Source organism: Coturnix japonica, chromosome 3, assembly GCF_001577835.2.
Source record: "Coturnix japonica isolate 7356 chromosome 3, Coturnix japonica 2.1, whole genome shotgun sequence".
Lineage (NCBI taxonomy): Eukaryota > Metazoa > Chordata > Aves > Galliformes > Phasianidae > Coturnix > Coturnix japonica.
In genome coordinates, this window is record NC_029518.1 from 8,337,704 (window position 1) to 8,358,634 (window position 20,931).

At 34.1% G+C, this 20,931-nt stretch overlaps 1 protein-coding gene and 1 long non-coding RNA gene across 34 annotated transcripts in view; both read left to right on the forward strand.

Annotated features, from left to right (window-relative positions):
• Window positions 1–20,931, forward strand: part of NRXN1 (neurexin 1) — a 606,274-nt gene that overhangs the window by 84,987 nt on the left and 500,356 nt on the right. The gene's annotated exons all lie outside the window — the stretch shown is intronic.
• On the forward strand, window positions 8,290–9,646 carry LOC107310850. The gene is made up of 2 exons (XR_001553762.2): window positions 8,290–8,603; window positions 9,154–9,646. It is a non-coding gene; the product is annotated as an uncharacterized LOC107310850 (long non-coding RNA).

Here is a 20,931-nt window from a genome sequence, read left to right on the forward strand (position 1 = left end):
CATGTGCTTTAGCATACATACTTTCAAACTTGTTGAGAAGTAACAATATTTTGCAGTAGGTCCTTGTCAAGACAGAAGGACAATGAAGACAAAAACCCAAAGCCCTCAAGCAGGCATCCATTTTATTTGCCTAAGAGCAGGTCCATTGGCAACGCTAAGTATTAGAGTGTCCTTATGCCAGTCAAGACTTGAAAGTAAAAGTAAAAGAAATCAGCAGAAGGGAAAATTTACTTTATCTGCCTCTGCAATTAATGTTATAAAAGGGATGAGGTAAAACTAGCTTAGGCTTGTTCACTTGAAACAGAGCTTCTGTCTGTGTCAACAAGAATTTTCATAAAGTTTTATATAGCTTAACCTTAAATAAAGGGAAATAGTCTAAACAAACTCTGGCTTTCCAAAACAAAAAGTAATATTTAATCATATAGATAACTTCATACTTTCAGAACGCTAACTTTAACATGTGGTATTAGGTTTCTGGTTAGTTTTTGTATACTTACACCTAAATGATGTTAGTATAAGCTTAAGGAACTTGAAGGGAAAAAAAAGCTCTTCAAATCTCAGTATGCTCATACTGGAAAATAATTGAACAAAGAAGAAAAAGAGAATAGGTAGAGCATGTGTTGTAATGTCTAAGCATTTATATTCCCCCTAAATTAAGGTGTTAAATTTTCATATGCAAACATGGGAAAAGCTTAAAAACAAAGCAAACAAACAAAAAACACCCAACTTAATTTTTTTAAATCTAAAAATGTCATGAGGAATTGATATATATATATGTGCAAATATTTCATGCATTAAAATGTCTAGTAATCTGAAACAGAAGTAGCTTTATTACAGAACTATTTCTGTATAAATCTAGGAGCAGTGGGTATATAAAGTGAGTCCAGAGTACAATGCAGTATGCTGAATGCGTTTAAAATTTATCAGCAAGCTCTCTTTAGTTATCAAGCTGGACGAGCAGTTGTCCTATTCATTATTGACACCTCCCAGAATTCTTTCAATGGTTTTGTGCAAATCGCTTGTCAGCCTTTTGGCAAATAGGGGTGATTTTCAGTAACATTTTTCAGGTTCTTTAAATTGAATTATATAACCAGAGGCAGTCAGTCTTTCTTACTATTAATCTTAAAGGCAAAAAAGAATCCTTTTGTAGTGAAGACTAACTTTGCAAAGGAGACATCACACTGCTAATAGAGATCTATCTAACCTAACTACTAGAGAGACTATGCCAAACAAAATTCACAGTATTTAGCTTAGTATGCAGTGTTGTTATACAATAAATGTAGAAATATTAAGTGTTTTTGGGTGCTAAGAGAAGTTTAGTACTGGAAAAACCTGTGTCTGTGACAGACTTTCATCCACTGTAAGTCCTGTGGCCTTTTGACTTGCCTGGGCTGAACTGAGTGAACAGGAATTATTTTGGAGTGTGTATACAATATATAAAATCATTCACGTATGGAAGTAACAATTTTTTTATTGTCTAACATATTTATTAAAACATAAAAAGAGGGTTACAAAAGCATAAAACTAGCAGGTTAGACACATGGGACTCTATACTGTGGTTGTTACAAACTAGGTGATAAATTTGTGAAGATTTGAACACAAAATCTTTAAGATTACACAGCTTTTGACAGAGTCCTGGGTGTGTATGGGTAGCTGAAATTTTGTTTGTTTTTTGTTTTGATTCAATTCTGTTAAAATATTTTATTTCAATGTAGCTTTAAAAAAGTACCTGAAATTTTAATGGCACTCAGTTATGGACTGTTAACCTGAATTTTATGTAACTAGTTTGAATGTGGGATTTATTATGATTTGATTAGTAGTATATAAACGGCCTACAAAGTATTAAGACTTCGATCTCTCTTTACTCATCCTCTGGTAGTCTGGAAAGAACTGCTAAAAAGGTGAAGATTACGGTAATATATTAAATGTTTACAACTTGGCTAACACTAAAGTTGGGAACTATGCTGTGCAGCGTGAACCCTTACTTGAGCATAGAGAGCAGAGTCATTGCCTTGCAACAGGTTGATCCACAACAGGCAGCAAAACAACCATAGGGACTGCATGGTCTTGCATTCACAATCTTTTATTTAACTGAGACATGTTCAGAAAAGATTTTGATCAGTCTAGAATATGTGGGGTGTAAAATTACTTCCAGAACTCATAACATATCTGCTATTATGAAAGTCAATGGAAGTGTGAAAACTGAAGTTTGCTGGATAGGGTGAATATTTTAAGGGTGGCATTTCATACTGTAAAGAAATGTCTGAAGTTTTGATTTAAATGTCAAATATAGCCTAGTGTAAGTGGAGAAGGGGGAGCTTCTAGAATTACAGATAAACTTGAAATGATTAATGATACTTTCCTGAAGAAAATCCTACCAGTAATTAATTTGGAATGGGGAAAAATGTCTTAAAATCCATTGAGAGATTCTATATGGATTATCTTAGCAAACAGACTTTGTAACTTTTTAAAACATGGTTGGACTCATTGTTCTTTATGGTCGCTTCCAACCTGATTGATTCTATGATTCTAATATTTTATGTCCACTTCTTTTCGGACTGCTTATATCTTCTGCTTTTCACTGGTCTTAAATCTTACAGATGGTGAGTTTCTGCTCGATAACTGATTATATTTTGCTAGTTGTTATATATTGAAGTAGGGACGGAAGACAAAGTATTGTTTTCATCATTATGCCTTTGAATCTTCTGCTCAAGTTATACCATTCTGTCTTTTATTCTGACTGAAGGGGGAAAACTTGGTGCCTTATTATCCTAGCCTTACTGTTCAGATGCAGGAAATAGTAAAACTTTTTAAAATCAGTTTTTCAATGTGCAATTGTGATGCAGGATGGGAATTAATAGATTTTTAAATTAAATACCATTGAAAGCTGGAGCCATTTTTTCTTGTACTTATTGCTTCTCTCTTCAGTTGCTATGGGTGGTCAGTCTAAAGTGAGAAGCGCTTAAGTGAGTGCTTACAGACTGGTGGAAGTGTAGTCAAAGACACATCAAGCAGCACGTGCATTGTATTCAAGTGATGAAAGAGGCTATCAGGGATAATCAGCTCTTTAAAAGAGGCACCTTTTATTTCCCTAAGCAGATGTTCTCAACTGGCAGAAGTCTGTTAGAGTGCTATTGCTACCTCTGTGGTGAATTCAGGTTTTGACAGAGCTGCTCCTGGGGCACTGATATTTGAAATGCAATGCCCTTTTATTGATTTTTTTCATGCTTCATCACTTGTGAATAACAACTTTAGATCTAAATTCATACAGGAGAAAGCGGAGGGAGGCTGTTGCATTGTTTACTATAAAGGTTTTGGCTGAAGTTTTATGAAAGTTCATCTTGTGCCATAAAACCACCTATTATATCAGCTACTAATATGTTTTTTTTTTGTGCTAAACTGTGCTTATCATTGAATTGCTTGCAAAGAAAGGAAGGGGAAAAAAAATCACCTACTAACCTTCACACTGCTTCATTTACACATGATGCATAGCATCCTTTACACATAGTAAATTGAGTCTCAGACTAGGCCCTTGGTGTGTTTGCATCCTAAGCACTTCAGTGCTCACCACAGATACACCACAGCTTAAAATATAGTGAAATTTTGTCTCTGACTTTTAAGGAGTAGCCTTAATTCTACTTTAAATCAATAATCTATCTGTGGTGCTTTTTATTGGTTTAACTTTGTGAGGACAGTACCCTACTCTTATGGAAGTCTGCAGCAAGACTTACATTGATTGAGATCAAGTTGGTGGTTGTACAGTTGATAGGTAAAAAAAAGTTAAACAGATGTTTTGTACAAACGATTATTGTGATAGAAAGATGATAAATGGAAAATGTTCACTGACATTGTAGGCTTGCAGTAAACTCCACAAAGGAGCTATCTCCAGAGAAAGAGATCTTGCCTCAGTGGCAGTCAGCCCTTAAATGAGATCTAGGAAGGGTGGAACTTGGCTCTACCCCTTCTGGTGGCACAACTGAAATACCTTCACCTGGGCTCCCACAGCTGACTCATTGCTTGCTTCAGGTGGTCAGTCAGAGAGGTTGAGGCTGTGATCAACAGTTTCCCATACAGTGGTTCATTCTGTATTTCTGAACAAATACTTTTTTAAACCTTAAATAAATAAATGTTGTATGTGAAATGCATTGCAAGAAAATTGCTGTTTACAAATTAGAAAACATCCATAGTAACAAAAATAGAGAAAGTCACAAACTTATGATACAGATCAAGTTAGATGATATTATGAAGTTACCAATTATGGCAAGTTAAACAAATGACTTCTTAATCAAAGTTGCTTCGAAGTTGGTGTTAATTGCTATGCAGATGAAGATACAATAAGGTATTATGTAAAATAGAAATATAATATGGGCAATATTGAGATGAAATTTGTTTTTAGAGCTGCAAGTATGTTAACATGAAGTTGCTCAGAATTAGCTGACTGTTGATTCTGGCTATGTATTATTCATTCTCATCAGAGAACTGTGAATGTATGGAAACTGAAAAATTGTTGACTTGTCCTTACAGCATATGACATAGCATTTCTCTCAGTGTTTTGTTGTTTTTTTTTTTCCCACCCTTAATTTTCTGCCCAATTAAGTCACTTGGAATTCAGAAAGTGCTTAGGTAAGGAGATAGTTCCTCAGACAATTCTGATTTTTGCTTTCTGTCCTCATTAGGACTATATGCTGCATTTATTATAAAAGTACACTTTCACCTTTCCTAGCCTAATTATTATCAAAACCTCAGTTCTACTTGGACAGGTCTGAAGAATGCAAATTCTTTTGCTGACATGACTGACATTGGCTCAAGATACATGCCTAATAGTCACACTGACCTAGAAACAAAACATTTGAAACCAAGCTATGTCAGGATGTATATTTATATTATCAAATCCATTCTTGAGTTCATATACTTACACAATATGAAAGGAAAAAAAAAAAAAAAAAGAAAACTATTCTTATTACAGTACAGTTTTATGGAGTTCCTTGAGGACTTTGTTTACATTTGATGTCCCAGTATTATGAATGTTCTGATAGCCTAGATGTCTTTAAAAATACTTTTCTCTAGATTTATATGTGTTGTAAAACAGATAAATAAATAAAACAAGGTAGCACAAAAAGACCTCAACACTGTATTTTGTAAGTTTGGTTCATTAGAATTAACATACTTTCATGAATGAGAGATCAGCTTCTGTACAAAAAAATCTATTACAATTCTTTTTTTTTTTTTTTTTTCATCTCCCTGTGTGGCTCATAGAGAACAGGGAGGGGGGAGAAGTAGAGAGGAGGGGAGGAGTTGTTATTGATTCAAGTAAGAGATCAATACATGAAGTCATTCACAATTAGTCATTCAGTAGAAAATAATTGGAATCAAATTAACCTGGAACACTTGAGGCAGTTCTTGGTAGCCTTGCTTTTAACTATGTTTTAAGTTTAAGAAATTATATGGCAAAAAGAGTGTCTTGAGAATTGTTAAACATACACTCCAGGTTGCAACATAATCCCCTTGTAATCGCTTATTAGTATAGCTTTTATGCTTTGAGATTACAGGGTTTTATTTCAAAAGGGCACGGTCATACTGCTTTCATTACTTTTACATCTAAAGGTCATACTGTAGTTGTCAAAGGATAAGCATAGATCTTAGGTTTAATATTTTAAACTTGTATTGAAACACAATGTGAGCGGAGCTGATATTGTTGCTTTCCCTATGGTAATTTAAGATTGAGAAGTTTTACTGATTAAACTCTTCATTTTAATTTTAAACATTTGCATTTAGAGAGTACCTTCTTTGACTGGTAATAAATGAGGCATTGGTTATATTTAATAACTCCAATGCATTGTGGTGTCACAGCAGACCCAAAAGATAGTACATGCTGTCACATTTGGGATGATGGATTTTATAAAACTGTGTTGCATAAAGATGAACTCTTTTGTGCTACCCTTGCAAGGTTGCCATGGTGATGGAGCACTGCTTTATGGGAATTTCACTTTTGTGGTAATGTTAGGTGCTGAACTCAAAGCTGCTTCTTCAATAGTTCTTAAATCTCACTTTTAATATGATGTCATTTTGCAGAAAATTGTGATTCATCTTTTGTATCTTTATTTTCATAGGAATATCTCCTCTGGTGCTGTGAGAGCTAAAGAATTAAAGATGTTAACATACCAGCTATTAAACACAGTAGACAGTCTAAGGATTTTGTTATTTTAGTCCTATAAGTATTTAGGATATATTTTGTGATTCTATACCTCCTCTGAAAGAAATATTTCAGGTATTTGTAGCCTATGGAAATCATTGCAATCAATATGCCACTGAGGAAGAAATACAGTCTTTCTTATGATTTTGTTAGTAAAATCAATTTAAATCCTAAATACATGGAAAATAGATATAGATTTGTTTTTAGGTCAAAACAGAAAACAAACAAAATTTTTTTTGGAGATATCTTGCATTTCTCTGGAATATGTGATGTGCTTTTATTATCTTGCATAAATAGGAATTAAATAGGAGATTCAGTTGATTCTGACATTCATAAGCTAGCAATTTTCTGTATGTTTACAAATAAAAATTACTGACATGGAAAACCTTGCTCCTTGCCTTAAGCACACGTTTTTGAATGTTTGGCTGTGGATTGCTCACTGTGCTGACTCAGCTGCAGCTATAATATTCTCAAGATATGGCCAACTCTTGGGCATATGGCAGAAAATATATATGTAAATGTAAGTCATGCCATTTGTACCCACTTGGAGCTATCTAGGTATGTTTGTGGAAGTCATGCAGCAGGAATATTTTTCTGCCAAGAAGGTTCTCTTGTTGTTTGCAAATGAAAACAGCTAATTCTTTGTTTAATTTTTTTTTTTTTTTTTTTTTTGGTGAGGGGAAATGTTGCAAATTATTCTGTATGTTCTTTTCCCCCATTCATGTGTAATGTTCCTCCAGAGCGCTACTGTATTTATTCAGAGCATTTAGTAGAGAGACCAAGCCAACTGAGGCTGCCTGTTGGAAGATGTGAAAGCTTCTTCCTGCATGCCTCTGTACAGGTAAAGATGGCACTGTGCTCAATGTGCTAACTGAACGGACTTTCCTTTTGCTCTTGTCTTGCATTTGAAGTTATCTTGGAGCAAATAGAGATTGAAATGGCCAGAAAAGGGATGTCTCGGGAGGAATGCAATGAAATGATGTGAAACTTTTTCTTCTCCCTTGGTAGTGAAGATTTAAACAGATGGACTGCAGAAAAATCCATTCTTTTGGAAGTTATTGTTTGTATTCATCTAAGGCTCATCCTTCTGCCAGTGAAATTCTTCACTGTGTGTATACTGATGTTTTCTCTTCACTTTGCAAATATATGTAGTGGTAAGATTTACATGATCACTTTATGCTTCCTGTCTTTCTCTGTAAAGTTAGGTAGATTTTCAAACATTTGCAACACGACTTACAGAAAGAGCGTAAAGTTGTTCAGTTGGTAGCATGCTCAGTATCCTCTCTTTGTAAAAAAAAAAAAAAAAAAAAAAAAAAAAACTTTATACAATATTCCATCACAAGGCGTGGGATTTCTTTTTTAAATGGTACTAGATGTCAGAATGACCTCATCATTGTTTCAGCTCATTTTCCTGTTCCCAATTGGTTGGAGATGTTCTTAACGATTCTCTAAAACAAATTTAAACTAAAATCTTAAATATGTATGTTTTTTATGGAATATGTTTAACTACTGTTATTTTTTGTTTTCATATGCAGTAAACAACTTAGATTCCAACATTTTTCACCAAAATACTATCTTTAAAAAATTAATATTTCAGTAAATCTTCTATAACATTCATAATTGGTAATGGAGTTTATTACTGGAGTTAAAATCACTTCTTAGTTATTGACAGTGCTACTAGAGAGAAGGGTGAAAGCTGGTGAGAATGGCTTTGCAAAGGTCTGCCACTCATTGCTGTGCTTATATAAAATGATGGTGACAACTTTGACTTTATGTGAATGTTCATCTATATTTAGAGCCTCGTGTTCTGAAATACCTGTTCATTAAGAGGACTTTGTCCTTCTGGCGGTCTGCTAAATCACTGACACCAGATCTCACTCTCCCTCACAGAGCGAGCACATATGACTTTTTATCCTGAATCCAAGGTTATTTTGCCAAATGCATCCACCAGTAGTTCCCTTTTTTGGAGCTGCAGTGGGCTGTGGTCAGGTACTGAGCCTCTTTCTTCTTCACAGTATACAGGCCACTCAGGAGGGGCAGAAAATCTTCTGTTGCCATTGGTTGTTCGGTTCTGTCTGATAAATGGTGAATATACAGGAAATGCAGTACCATATGATATCTGTTAGACATTTTTTAAAGGAATGTGATGATATTTTCTTGAAGACTTATTTCTCTTTTTGACTTGAAAAATAAATCAAGCATACTCTGGTCAAGAATATGTCTCTTAAGTACCCACAGTAACTAGTTAAGTAAGAGTCTTGAGAAGTCATTGAGAAAAAGCTAAACTTATTAAGTATTTGTTTTTGGCTTTTTTTTAAGATAATTTACCTGAATGTGCAGTGGGAAATGGAGAGTTATACTGTATTTAATGCTGACCCACATTCAGGGACAGTCAAAGACAGTAAAACAGGTAAAGAACATCATTACTTTAAGTTCACCTTCAAAAGAAGGAAGGTAGCTTTCCAGGGTATTATTATTGTTATGGTACTTTTTCTGTATTGTTTTTATATATGATTTATGTTTTTATTAATTATTAAGCCATGCTTAATCATATTCATGTATATTTAGGTGTATCTGCTACTATTCACAGTAACAGAGTAACAAGAGAAATTAATCTCTTCATGGCTATGCAAAGATATTTAGCTTCCTTCCTACAGTGAAAAATGTATGTGCACTGTTTGACCCATCTGCAAATGTGAGAGTTACTGTAAGGCGACAGCCCTATTTGTGGAGTGGTATTCTTTGTAAGCACTAAATGCTAAATGTGCATGAGGTGATGTATTTAGAGTACCACAAGACTGACTTTTTATTGGTGTAACAATAACAAAAGCAGTAGGTTAATGTGACCCTGCTTCTCAATTAATGGTGAGCAAGAACTTTGACCTAACTATAACCAATATTCTGTTGTCCTTTGGTTGCTTGTAATTGCTGATGCAGTTACATTGAGCTTTTCTTCCCAGAAAACATCTTGGTCACACTGAAAGTCAGAACAGAGACCATTCCTCCTATCAAATCAAGCTGAGCAGAGGTATGCAAGGACAAGAAGAAAACAGCAGTTACTTTATCATAGATCCTTATGGCCTGAAGTAATTGACTCAGTATTATAATTACATCTAGCTACAGAAATAGGAAGCAATACAATGCCACTTTTTTGTAATGCAGAAAATACGTGTTAAAGTCACTGTATGTTCTTTCAAGGAAAGGTGTGTTCTTTGTATGGATGGAATATGGGTGCGCTGATTTCTCAGCAAGTCTGTCATGTTTAAAAACAAAACTATGAATAATAAAAAAAACAAAACATAATACGATCCTATGATTTGAAAAGAAAGTGATGTTTTACATTTCCATGCTTTGATGCTGAAAGAAACATGCAGCGTTTTCCTATTAGCTTAACTAACAGATGATATATTGCCAGCTGCAGAGCTATTTCCAATTAAATGCATCTGAACTGACCATGACATGTGAGTACATTGTTTGCCTGTCTAAAAGACTGTTTGCATTACTGTTTACCTCAGTACATGGCCTTTGCTGTATTTCTTAGTATATATTTGCATCTAAAATACAAACAAGAAATGAAAAGTTCTGGGCTAAATGACAGCTCGATTTTTTATTTATTTATTTATTTATTTTTAATGTTATTGCAGACAGTTTCTCAAAATACATAAAATCTTGTATAGCAGTACACGCTTTTTGGAGGTCTCATTAGAATCAGTCAGTTTCAAGCAGACTGGATGTCTGTATGGTGTTCCACCCCATACTGCCCTATCTCATTTATTTCCCTTTGTTGCAGTATTCTCATTCTCCTAATGGATATTTAGCCTTCTTAGCTGTTTTCCAGAAGTCCAAATTATATCTACAGTGTTGTATGATATTGTTTCAAGTCGTGCATATTTTATTTATATCCCTCCTAACTTGAAGATCCATGGCCATATGCTTCAGCCACGTATCAGCAGGGCTGAGCATCTGTTCTCTAAAAAGATGAGGTAGTTTTGGGGAAGATGTGATAGAACCATATTCAAATCCAAACTCTGTACATCTCGAATGTCCACACAATTACTGAATTTAACCGACAGCAGAATTAGCTCTTCTTAGTTCCTTACTTTAAAATTCCATGGTAGCTAGCAGGGATGGAATGAATCTGATATCAGATATGTTTCTGTGATTGTTGACAAAGTGTGTTAAAGTTAACACAGTGCTCCAGATCTAAATAAGGTGTAGCTGTAATTCTGTTGATCAGACAGCCATTCAGTTGTTACTTGAAATCTGATTAATTTCAGGGCTGTGACCAAACTGCAAGGTGTTGCTGTTTCTTAAAACTGCACCCCAACTCTATCCAAATATGTACTGTTAGTGTACTGTTAGCTATCATACCATGTAAGTAAAGGAAAAAAGACACAAAGATTCTCTGAAATGTCTTGATTTGGTCCCTGTGCATCTGATAGGTGTATTTCAATGCACATCTAGTTTTTAAAAACTTCAGTTTTTAAATACAGTATTTGACTGCATATATGATTTTTATTTTCTTCAATTACTTGCATAATAGGAATGCAGTACTCAGATTTTTTTTTATTTTTTTTTTTGAGTCATGCTAAAAATGAGTTCTGAAGGAAAGTCTGAGTTAATATTTGTCTCATTTACTCTACTTTGAAGGTGCTCCCTTTCATGATAGGTGCTGTCAGCTCAGCATCATTTTTTTCATAACTTTTATAAATCCTTGATGACCCATTCTCCAGGGAGAGAGGGATTAGAAATCACAAAGATAACATATTGCATTGTATTTTTCAAACAGACTGCCTTTTGCAAGAGCAGACCTTGAACAGCACAGGTGACAGTAGCTATGCAGTATAGTTGTTTACTGGGTGATGTATTAAAGGGAAAGGGCTCACTGTCTGAGTCATTTATTATCTAGAATATACTAGTTAAATAAGTTCCCAGCTCAGACCTTCAGAATATTGGGGAAGTTCTCTTAATGCATTCTAAAGTATCAATTTGGTCAATAGGAGCTATGTAGCTCCTAGACACAAACATTGCTCTTTCAGCAATTTGTGATGAAAGTTTCACACTGAATAACTTAAGTTACTAGGGGTCAGCATCAGTTAATACACTGTTGCTTATGCTGGTACTTGCGTGTGTGACCTAACATACAATATTCTCATTCCTTGTCAAAAGCAACGCATTTCCAAATGCAGTTAAGCACAGGGGAACAAAAATGATGCAGTGTGAAAAAATACTGGACAAAAGTTTAAGTATTTGTGCTGAAAAATAAGAAATGATGTCACAAAGACAAACATCTAAGTCCTTTTGCATACTAGCATGAACATGTCTTTTTGTTGTTGCTTTTTGTGGCACTGATGTGCACTGGTTACTTAGTTCAGTAAAAGAGAGTAAGAGAATTGTAAATGCGGTATGTTCTTCAACAGAAAATTTGAACAGTCTGTTCTTTTACATGATAAAATATTAAGCTTTTTCTATGAGTCCAATGTTTGGATACAAATTATAGCCTTGTAAGAGAATATAAAACAGAATATAAAATCCTGAAAAATTGATTTAATACTGAAACTGTTCACAACAGAACATGTTTCTTCTGCCTACCCTTTTTTTTTTTTTTTTTTTTTCCCTGAATTTCTAGTCCTTCTGAATTGCTAGTCTTCTTAAGTACTCTTCAGAACTGAATTACTTTATCATTTCATTAAATGTTGTGAACAGAGAAGTGAACTCCTAAGGAATATTCTATTTTCTGGAAGAGTTTTGTCTGTTTGATATATGTAAGAACTGAAATGAGTATCTGAATTAAAAAGTAAATTCTAGAACCATGGTACAAAATGGTAGTGTTTTCATCACTGGCTTTTCAGAACAGAGATTCATGTCTAAATACCTTCTGAAGATTTAAGCAGAGGACTAATTGACTCTGCTCACAGAATTGGTGGGTATACCTACACTGGGAAAAAGATAAGACAAAAATAGGAAATGACTAAGCCACATATCAGGATGATAAGCAAAATATCAAGTAGAGATGCTTGCACCGTTCCCTGAAACAATAAACCCATACTTTAAAAAGCCCTGCTTTTCTGGATAAAATATATTTTTGGGATGGCACAGGGCTTCACTGATGTAGGCAGTTTCTTCCTATTTCTGACAAAGTAATTTGTTTTTATCCCTATTCATTTGTAAAAGTTTTAAAAGCTAGCCTGTACAGTCAGCTGTGTTTTTAAACACTTGAATTTCTGTTATCCATGTGCATATTTTTCCCTCTTACTATGAGGATTTAATGTATCCTTGGTATTCCTTTCGATTTGCAACTTTTGTATAAACAAAATAGCATCAACAAAAAACCCTTTTGTTTGCATCATGCATCTGCTGAGTCTCTTGCAGAAGTAACATTCAGTAAAATAAATTTCATGTTAGTGATTGCATTTGAATGATGAAATAAAATAACAATAACACAGCAGCAATTCTGAAGCATAGAATCGGTTCAGTTCAGGTACTAGTCAAGACCTATCGTTCATAACTCTTGGATATAAGACTTAAGAAGATGTCTGTCTTACTTTTACATATATTATTTTTCAATTTTTAATATGTAATACAGCATCATATTTATAAATGAATGGGAGAAGCTGACTATGGCATGTTTTCTTTATAAATGTGTAGCTGTCAGGCTACCAGAAAAACCTGTAGTATCTGAAATTATTGTTCTATGAAATTATTTATTGATGAAAGACTGTTCATGTCTGATTTCAAAAACCTTCAGAAAATTTGAGTGGAATGTAGGAAAACAACATTGCTGAAGTCAGTGTAATCTTTATGTCTCCAGGGGTATCAATAAAACCAGAGCATAACAAAGGTTCTCCGAATTTTTAACACAAAAGCTAGAAACTGTTTTGTTGTTCTCATTAGTGAGGAATGCCCTGGTTGACTGGTCCATTGAACATGTCTTCCTTATTCCCTGGAGATATGTAGGTTGCACCAAAAGAAATGCTCTTAATTATTTCCATGGAAGCTACAACAGATAAAAGGAGCTGCAAATTCTCATCTACAAAACACTATTTTTCAATGTAGGCACCACCGTTACTTATGAGTCTTTGCTAGCAATGAGGAAGAATGTTTCATTCCCATGAAAATCTGCATGGCCATATTGGTGGAAGGTTCAACCTCTACTTCCATACCAGCAACATCTACTTCCGATGTTGTGGGCTAACATAATAATATAGAAAGCATTACTTTCAGAGCAGCCCTCATATGTCACTTTTAACCACCACAAAAATCTTCCATTTGCAGACGTTGCCTATTGCCAGCTGCGGTTAATCCTCAGTGCTTCTTCATGAACTCATGAAACTCAGCTTTCCCCAAACTGCATAATTATTAAGCACTCACCAACTTTCCAGTTCTTTGTCTGCGTTATGATTTCAATAGGGACTCCTTCCTAATGTGTTTTTACAGTGACCAGAATAGCTCAGAGAATATTCTAAATTCTAGCATTCCAAAAATTGTAATTAATCAAATTGCTTCTATTTCCAATATTATTTATTTCCAATTTTATTACTTCATTATTTTTTCTAATGGAAGCGTAATATAAGAAAAGATGAAACAAATTACTCTCTCCTCTTTAAAGTATTATTTATGTCTTTCTTTTTTTTTTTTTTTTTTCCTCTCGGACAAGTAATTCTTGTCTTCAGAGTGCAAAATAAATGTTGTAAATCAGTGTATGTTCTGTAGACAGGAAGGTATGACAAGACCTCTGACTGGTTTTGGACGTCTATTAATGGTGTTTTTGTTGAACTCTGGGGATATACTTCATTCAAAAAAGGCCAAGTGTTAGTAAAAGAACAAGACCTCATGCTGCTTGATGATTAAGTGAAAATGATCGTATTCTTTATCTGTAATGTGGGCTGTGACTAAGAAAGAGCAGGAAAAGAAAAAATCCCTGTTTTTTGGTTTGTTTTTTTTTTTAATTGTACCTAGCAGAAGAAAAAAGGATATTTTTCTTGTTTATAGATGAGAAGATGGCTGTGCTTTTCTGAAATAACTATAATGTTTGGATTGAAAGTATAAGTGCCATTGGGAAATTGAAGTGTTTCAGTGGAAGAGCAGACTTGTACCTTTTTTTACTAATGATGATTTCAGCTGGAGTCTGTGGGTCTGCCCCAATGCAGTCTAGCCAAGACACAAGTTATAAATATATTACAGCTCTGTTGGTTTCTATTACAGATTCATTGACCTTTATCTCAGTGGAAAACCTTTTTTTAACTGAGGCTTTTTCCAATTAGACATATTTGGCAGTTTTCCCTTGATATATGATTGTGTGACTGCAAGTTGGTTTTTAATTCCTGTAGTTATAAAATCACTGTAACATTCTGCCAGCTGCACAAATGAAAAATGAAGATTCCAGTTAAAGTAATGTTAAACTGAGATGACCATTAGCATAAGATAATCAAATTTCTTAAAATGTGATGTTTCTCTTCCTTAAGGGTAGATGGTCTTGCTGTAGTGATCAGTTATTGCTTCATAACCATCATTTTATTGGGTGTTGACATTTAATTAAATGCACAAAAAGAAAAGCTGTCGTAAAACATACACAAACAATAATTAGGTTCAGTTCATTCTAAAAACAAGGTTTGATTAGATTTTAACCTTGTTTTTTTTTTCATTTAATATATTATCTTCATATAAATGCATATTAGCATGTTTTACCATATCATGGCTTTGTTGTTCCTTTAATAATAGCAGTTCAAGAGCTGCAACGATTTATGGCCCTTTCCCCCCCTCTTTCTTGTATTAAATAAATGCAATTTTAGACTAAAACAAAATGCAAGGTACAGGAGAAAACAATAAGGTTTCTGGATTTCAGTTTCATGAACTGATGTAACAAGCTTCCAACCTAAGCCATTCTGTGATTCTATGATATGATCCTGTGAGTCACCCAGAAAGGTTTTGCCCTTTTGACCTTCTGCAGCCAGAGTGACTGACAAAGAACTGTGGCTTACTGTGTTCTCCATTAGTAGATTATGCACCTTAATTACTCTTTTATATTATGTGACTATGAATGATCCAATGTTTTCTTGTTTTTGTTTTTTTTTTTGTTTTTGTTTTTTTTTTTTTTTTGTTTTTTTTTCCCAGTTTATAAAATGTTGCATATTTACCTAGTAGAACGAGCTTAATTAAGGCATCCACATGGATAGATAACAGTAAATATAAGATCTCTTAATAAAATCAGGAAAATAACATTTTCTTGTAATATGTAAGATTTTTATGCCCGTATTTTATGTAAGAAGCGTATCTTGCAGGTCTAAACAAATACATTTGTACTTCCACATGCTGAATGTAAACTTATTTTCTTGAATGTTATGAGCACCTGAGCCAATCTGCTCTATGGTCCCACTGGGAGAACAGCACAGCTTGAGAGGCAATGGGAGGACAAAAGCAACCTGTTCATTTTCCTACTGATGTGATTTAACATCATTGTTGGTTTTTTTTGTTTTTTGTTTTTTGTGTTTTTTTTGTTGTTTATTTGTTTTTCTTTTTCATGCTTTTTTAAACAGGCTATAAATTTCTCTAATCTTCTCTTTCTTATCCCAAGTCATTTTTAACATGAATGTATCCAGGGCCATTGGAAAAATTGTTTAAAATTCTTCTTGGATCTGTCATTTTGAAAACAAAGCAATGAACTCTGTAATCATTATAAACAATTTGTCATAGTGGGACGTCTGTTATAATATCCAAAGCATATGCATTATACCTCTTTCTTTAAGTTCCATTCTTTTAATGATGTCGCAGGAATTAAAAGTTGTAAGTCAAATCATTTCTCAGAACAAGAATTTAAAAAAAAAAATCATTACAAAATCGGTGTTCACAAAATAAACAATATTTAGGTAGGAACTGGCATGCTACAGGGACAAAGTTTTGCCACTCAATAACAACAGCTACATCCAAAGCAGTAAAAAAAGGAAAGGGCTGTGTTTCATTGTTAGATGGTAGAAATGATGGTTTAGTGATATGAATACTCTTTGGAAGTGATTATTCAAATTAATGTGCTCCTTGCATTGCTTTGTTGTTGCTTTAAAATGCAATTGAAGAATTAATCACTCCATGGGAATTCTCTTATCAATGAAATCTGGAATGTAATACGTAGAGGTTCTTCTCTTTGTTCCAGCCTGTCTAGTTGCCCATCACGTCTTTGAGAAATGTGCTTAGTGCATTAAATGTGACTCATGTGGTAATAGAGTTTAACTCTCAGCAACTCTCAGCATTTAAGTACCTGTTCAAGGAAAAAAAGAAAAGGGTTTTAATGAAATAATTGAAATTTATACAATTCTGGCAGTCGTCCGTGAACTTAAGTTTTTCTGAATTTTCATTTTCATTTAATATCAAATTATATTCAGATTTAATAATCTTTTTCATTTTAGTTTTTGTTGTTTTTTCATTTTTCCCTAAAAAAAATAATGCAAAAAGTCTGTTTTAGACAGAGCAAGATATTCTCTAAGACATCATTTTTAAACTAGCTGCTGTTCTCAGCAGTGAAAAATATAATGTACCAAAGAATACATGTTAAATATACAATCTATAAAGTGAAACATATTTGTCTGCTTTATTCAGTTTATTAAGCTAAGTAAAGGTTAAGTTTCTGTTATGCTTTTTAGAGCTGAAATGAACAGATACAAATGAGAATCTCATCTGTCTCGGCTGAAAGAGTGTGACAGACATAGATTTAAGTTCTGAATTCAACACAAGTAATGTATTATCTTCAGTTAACACGAGCATAAATTACTCACATACTAACTCATCAACAGTCAGCTAGCATCCACTTCTGGAAATGAAATCCAATGATACTTGCATCAGATTGCATCATTTTACAGAAGGTAAAGTCAGACATTACGCAGGAAAAAAAATGCAGCTATTGACCAAAAATGCTGTGACTTGATTTCAGATGATCGTGTGTTTGTACAATTCCTTCAGTGTTTTTGAGAGTAACAAAACAGCTGTAAAGAAAACTGCAGGCTGAAATGTGACAGTGTTACAGGTAGTCATTATCCTTCATTGCTGAGATTTTTTTATACCAAAGATGTAAATTCTGATTAACATAGTTAAGTATATACTGAAAAATAGTACAGCAGTGTTTGTGAACAGCTTAGGAAAATGCAATTATTCTTGCTACCTTCTGATATCTTTATTGTTCCAATAATCTGATACCTGTAAAAAATAGTTCCGTGATGATGTAGAAAGGCATACCATTGAGATAAGGAATCACAGAAAATAGGCTGCATTTACATGTGGTAACAGTACATCACTAGAACCAAGTGTAGCTTAGATATAATTGCTGGTTGCATTCATTCTGCTGAAATAAGCTCTCTTCAAGCTCTGTCATTTAGGTGGCGTTGACCAGCTAAATGCATAATTACTATAATCAATCAGGATGTTAAAAAATTAAAAAATGTCCTCTATGTGTATATATTTGGAGTGTGCTTTTTCATGTTGTGTAATTACTGTTAGTGGGTCCAAGCAGCCTACTCAGATGGCACAAAAATATTGTTTTATAAAATTCATAAGCACAAGTGCCCTCATTTGAAGGAAGTGCAGACCACTTCACAAATTCTGTATTCCAGTTAATGGTTTTGTTTGTGGGTGTATTGTTTTTTTCTTTTTTCGAGATAAGTAAATTCTGAATAGTTAAAAGTATTTGTTAAGAGTCAGACAGGGTGAGCTAGAAATACCAATAGAGATCGGAAAGGCCTCTGCTGGATAAGGAGATCTGGTAAGAGGCATGGAGGAGTGGCAGGTATTTGTGAAGAGCTACAAGAGCTGGGAAGAATGGGGGAATAGTGGGAGGCAAGGAAGTACAGATGGAAAGGAAGAAATGGGGAGGGAAGGAAGGATTCAGAGAAATGGAATTTATTTCTTGACACTTTGGTATCCACCTTGCTGGTCTCCTCCTGGGAGCCTGAAAAACAGCTAGAACAATATCTCATAGAACAGATGGCATAGAACTCTGCTCAAAATCTGTTCTTATTTCTCTGATTCACCCTTTGCCTGGTATGTGTAATTCAGTGAAGTTACCGACTGCAGCTTGATTTACGAGTAGGAATAATACTCTACTCATTGTGCCATGCTCATGCATTTCCAAATGTTTTCTGAAGGAACTATGGCCAACTCAAGTTTAAGTTTCATATTAATTTGATAACTACTGAATAGTGTTTTGTACCTCTGGCCATGAATATGGCTTATTGGTATATTCAATTTAAACTCAACCATTTTTATATGTTAAATTTCAAGGATGAACAGCTAAATTCAGCTATGCAAAGTGAATTGAAGATAGAGAAAGATTTTGATGGCTATAAGGAGTTTTTAGTGCAACTTAGGCCTAAATTATCTGTCACACTTTCCTTTGAATTTTCTCCAGAGAAGGACTATCCAGCTAAGGAAAAGGATGACCAGAATACCAGACTAACAAAACGTCTTCTCAGCAGCACTGAATAAGAGGGGAGGGGTAATTTTATGTGTCAAGTTCAGAGAATAATTATTCTTTTTCAGGGTGGCCAGAGGCATCAATCGTATGATATGTTCTGTCATTAAAATGGTGTGTTTTCTTGTCTAACTCTACTTAAAACTGATACTTCAATTCATTCAGTACTGTGGAACACAGATCTGAGACCAAATTAAGATAGTTTCTGTTATAATGACTTTCTCAATGTTACATTTTTCAGAATAGTTAAGGACTAGAACAGCTTGTCTGGTAGTAAGCTCAAGTAAATCATGTAAACATGCTATCTGTAATTGAATCTTATTAGCTTTAATTCATATTCTCTGGAATTAAGCAATTCTTTTTTTATAATGAATCAATCTAAACCATTTATGAGTGTCAAAGCAAAATGAATCAATTTGTGCATTTATATAACTTGGCAAATATTTTTATTTTGTTTTGTCTTAGTCATTTCCTTTTGTTGTTGTTGCTTTAAAGGGGATTTATCTTGTCTAGAAAATATTAGTTTGAATGTGTTGCTTTGACGCGACTTCTAGTGGTTTGTTGTTTGTTTTTTTCTGACCATAAGGAAAATGTTTTTCTGTACTAAAAGGCACCAGGGGTAATGATGGTCTGAACTGGAGATATGTGAATTCTTTCATTAAAAAAACAGTTTGTTTGTTTAGTTTAACAAAGACAATGCTTGTCCTTTTCTGTCTGCATTTCCTGTCTCACTATCTCAAATTTCATTTAAAGTCAAAATTATTCTAGCTATTAAATCCACTGAAGAAACCTGTGTTTAAGAGTTTGTGACTCTAAAGAAGGTAACAGTAGAGTCAGTTCCTTTAGGCATTTATTAAAGACATTTAGTTTGCAAATTTGTTTTTTAATTACCAAAACCTTTCCTTGGAATATGCATGATATTTTGTCCAGGATCCAGCTCAAAAGAGAGCAGTCTTTGCTCAACTTTAAGTAAAGAATGTTCAGATCACAGCATTCTCTAGGAACGTGCTTGTGAACTCTGTATTTGGAATTAGAGATTTGGGGTGATCTTCCCTTTTGTGCCTCTGTAAAGCAGGGGACTTGGACATTGACCTCATGTAGAATATGGAGTAAATCTTGCATGTTTCACAGCTGTTCTACTTTACAGTCCCGGGGGGAATCCAGTGGCTGCTTTTCTCCAAAGCTCCAACTGGGTACATTTCAGTAATTTCTGAAAAAAAAAAAGCACTATAACCTTTCACTTAAAAATCCATTTAACATTTGAGCCTTTAATTATTTATCTGGGCTGATGTATACTTTTAACTGTATTTTAAAAGTCTACTTCTAGCTGAGTGTTGGTATCCACTTTTTTTAGCTAATTCTAATTTCAACTCTTTTTTCTTAAACCAGTCAAGGAGCTGGACCATGGTGAGATACTTTAAACATCTACACAAATGACTGTGGATGACAATTCAGCATGGGGCTCTAAATGCAGAGAGCTTGGCTATATGACATGAAGCATAACAAACATTGCCCTGAAACCTTTTTGACGTGGTATCTTACCATATGGAAATTCTAGAATCTTACATGTTTTGCGATGGCAGGCAATTCTTCATTAATAAATACACCTACACAGGAACAGTGCATACTAAACATTCTGACTTGATAACAGGGCTACATTAATACAGAATAGGAGTCCTGAGATAATTACAGTTTGTTGTTTTTTTTTTTGTTTGGTTGTTGTTTGTTTTTTTGATGTTTTTTTTTGGTTTTTTTTTTTTTGTTTTTGTTTGTTTGTTTGTGGTTTTTTTTTGTCTGGAACAGAGAAGTGTGAATTTGAGATGGTCTGCTCTACTTTAACTACATACAGCATTTAAAATGTGCAATTGGTCTCTTGCCAGTGTAGGAACATATTATTTCCTGGTTACAAGACTGAGGTTTTCAAAGGAAAATGTAAATGCTTAAATAAACAATTGGAAGGAAGAGTTATATAGAAAACTCATATCTATGTGTTTATATGTTCATCTATCTGTGTGTCTATATATATATATAGTTAGGAGGTAAAAATGAAGCAAAACCACTAAAATCTTAATACAAAGATGGAGGAAAAGGTAAGTGCTGTAAAATCAGCAGAGTTTGTGTTATCAAAAAGTTCTTGATGCTTTTCCCTTTCAATTATGGAATTATTTTTTGTTACACTTCTCAACTTAAAGCCACCAAAGTTGGCTTATGCATGAAAAATAGAAGTGACAAGCACAGATTAGGATGCATAATTGTATGGATAAGTATTTGGGAACCAAAGCTC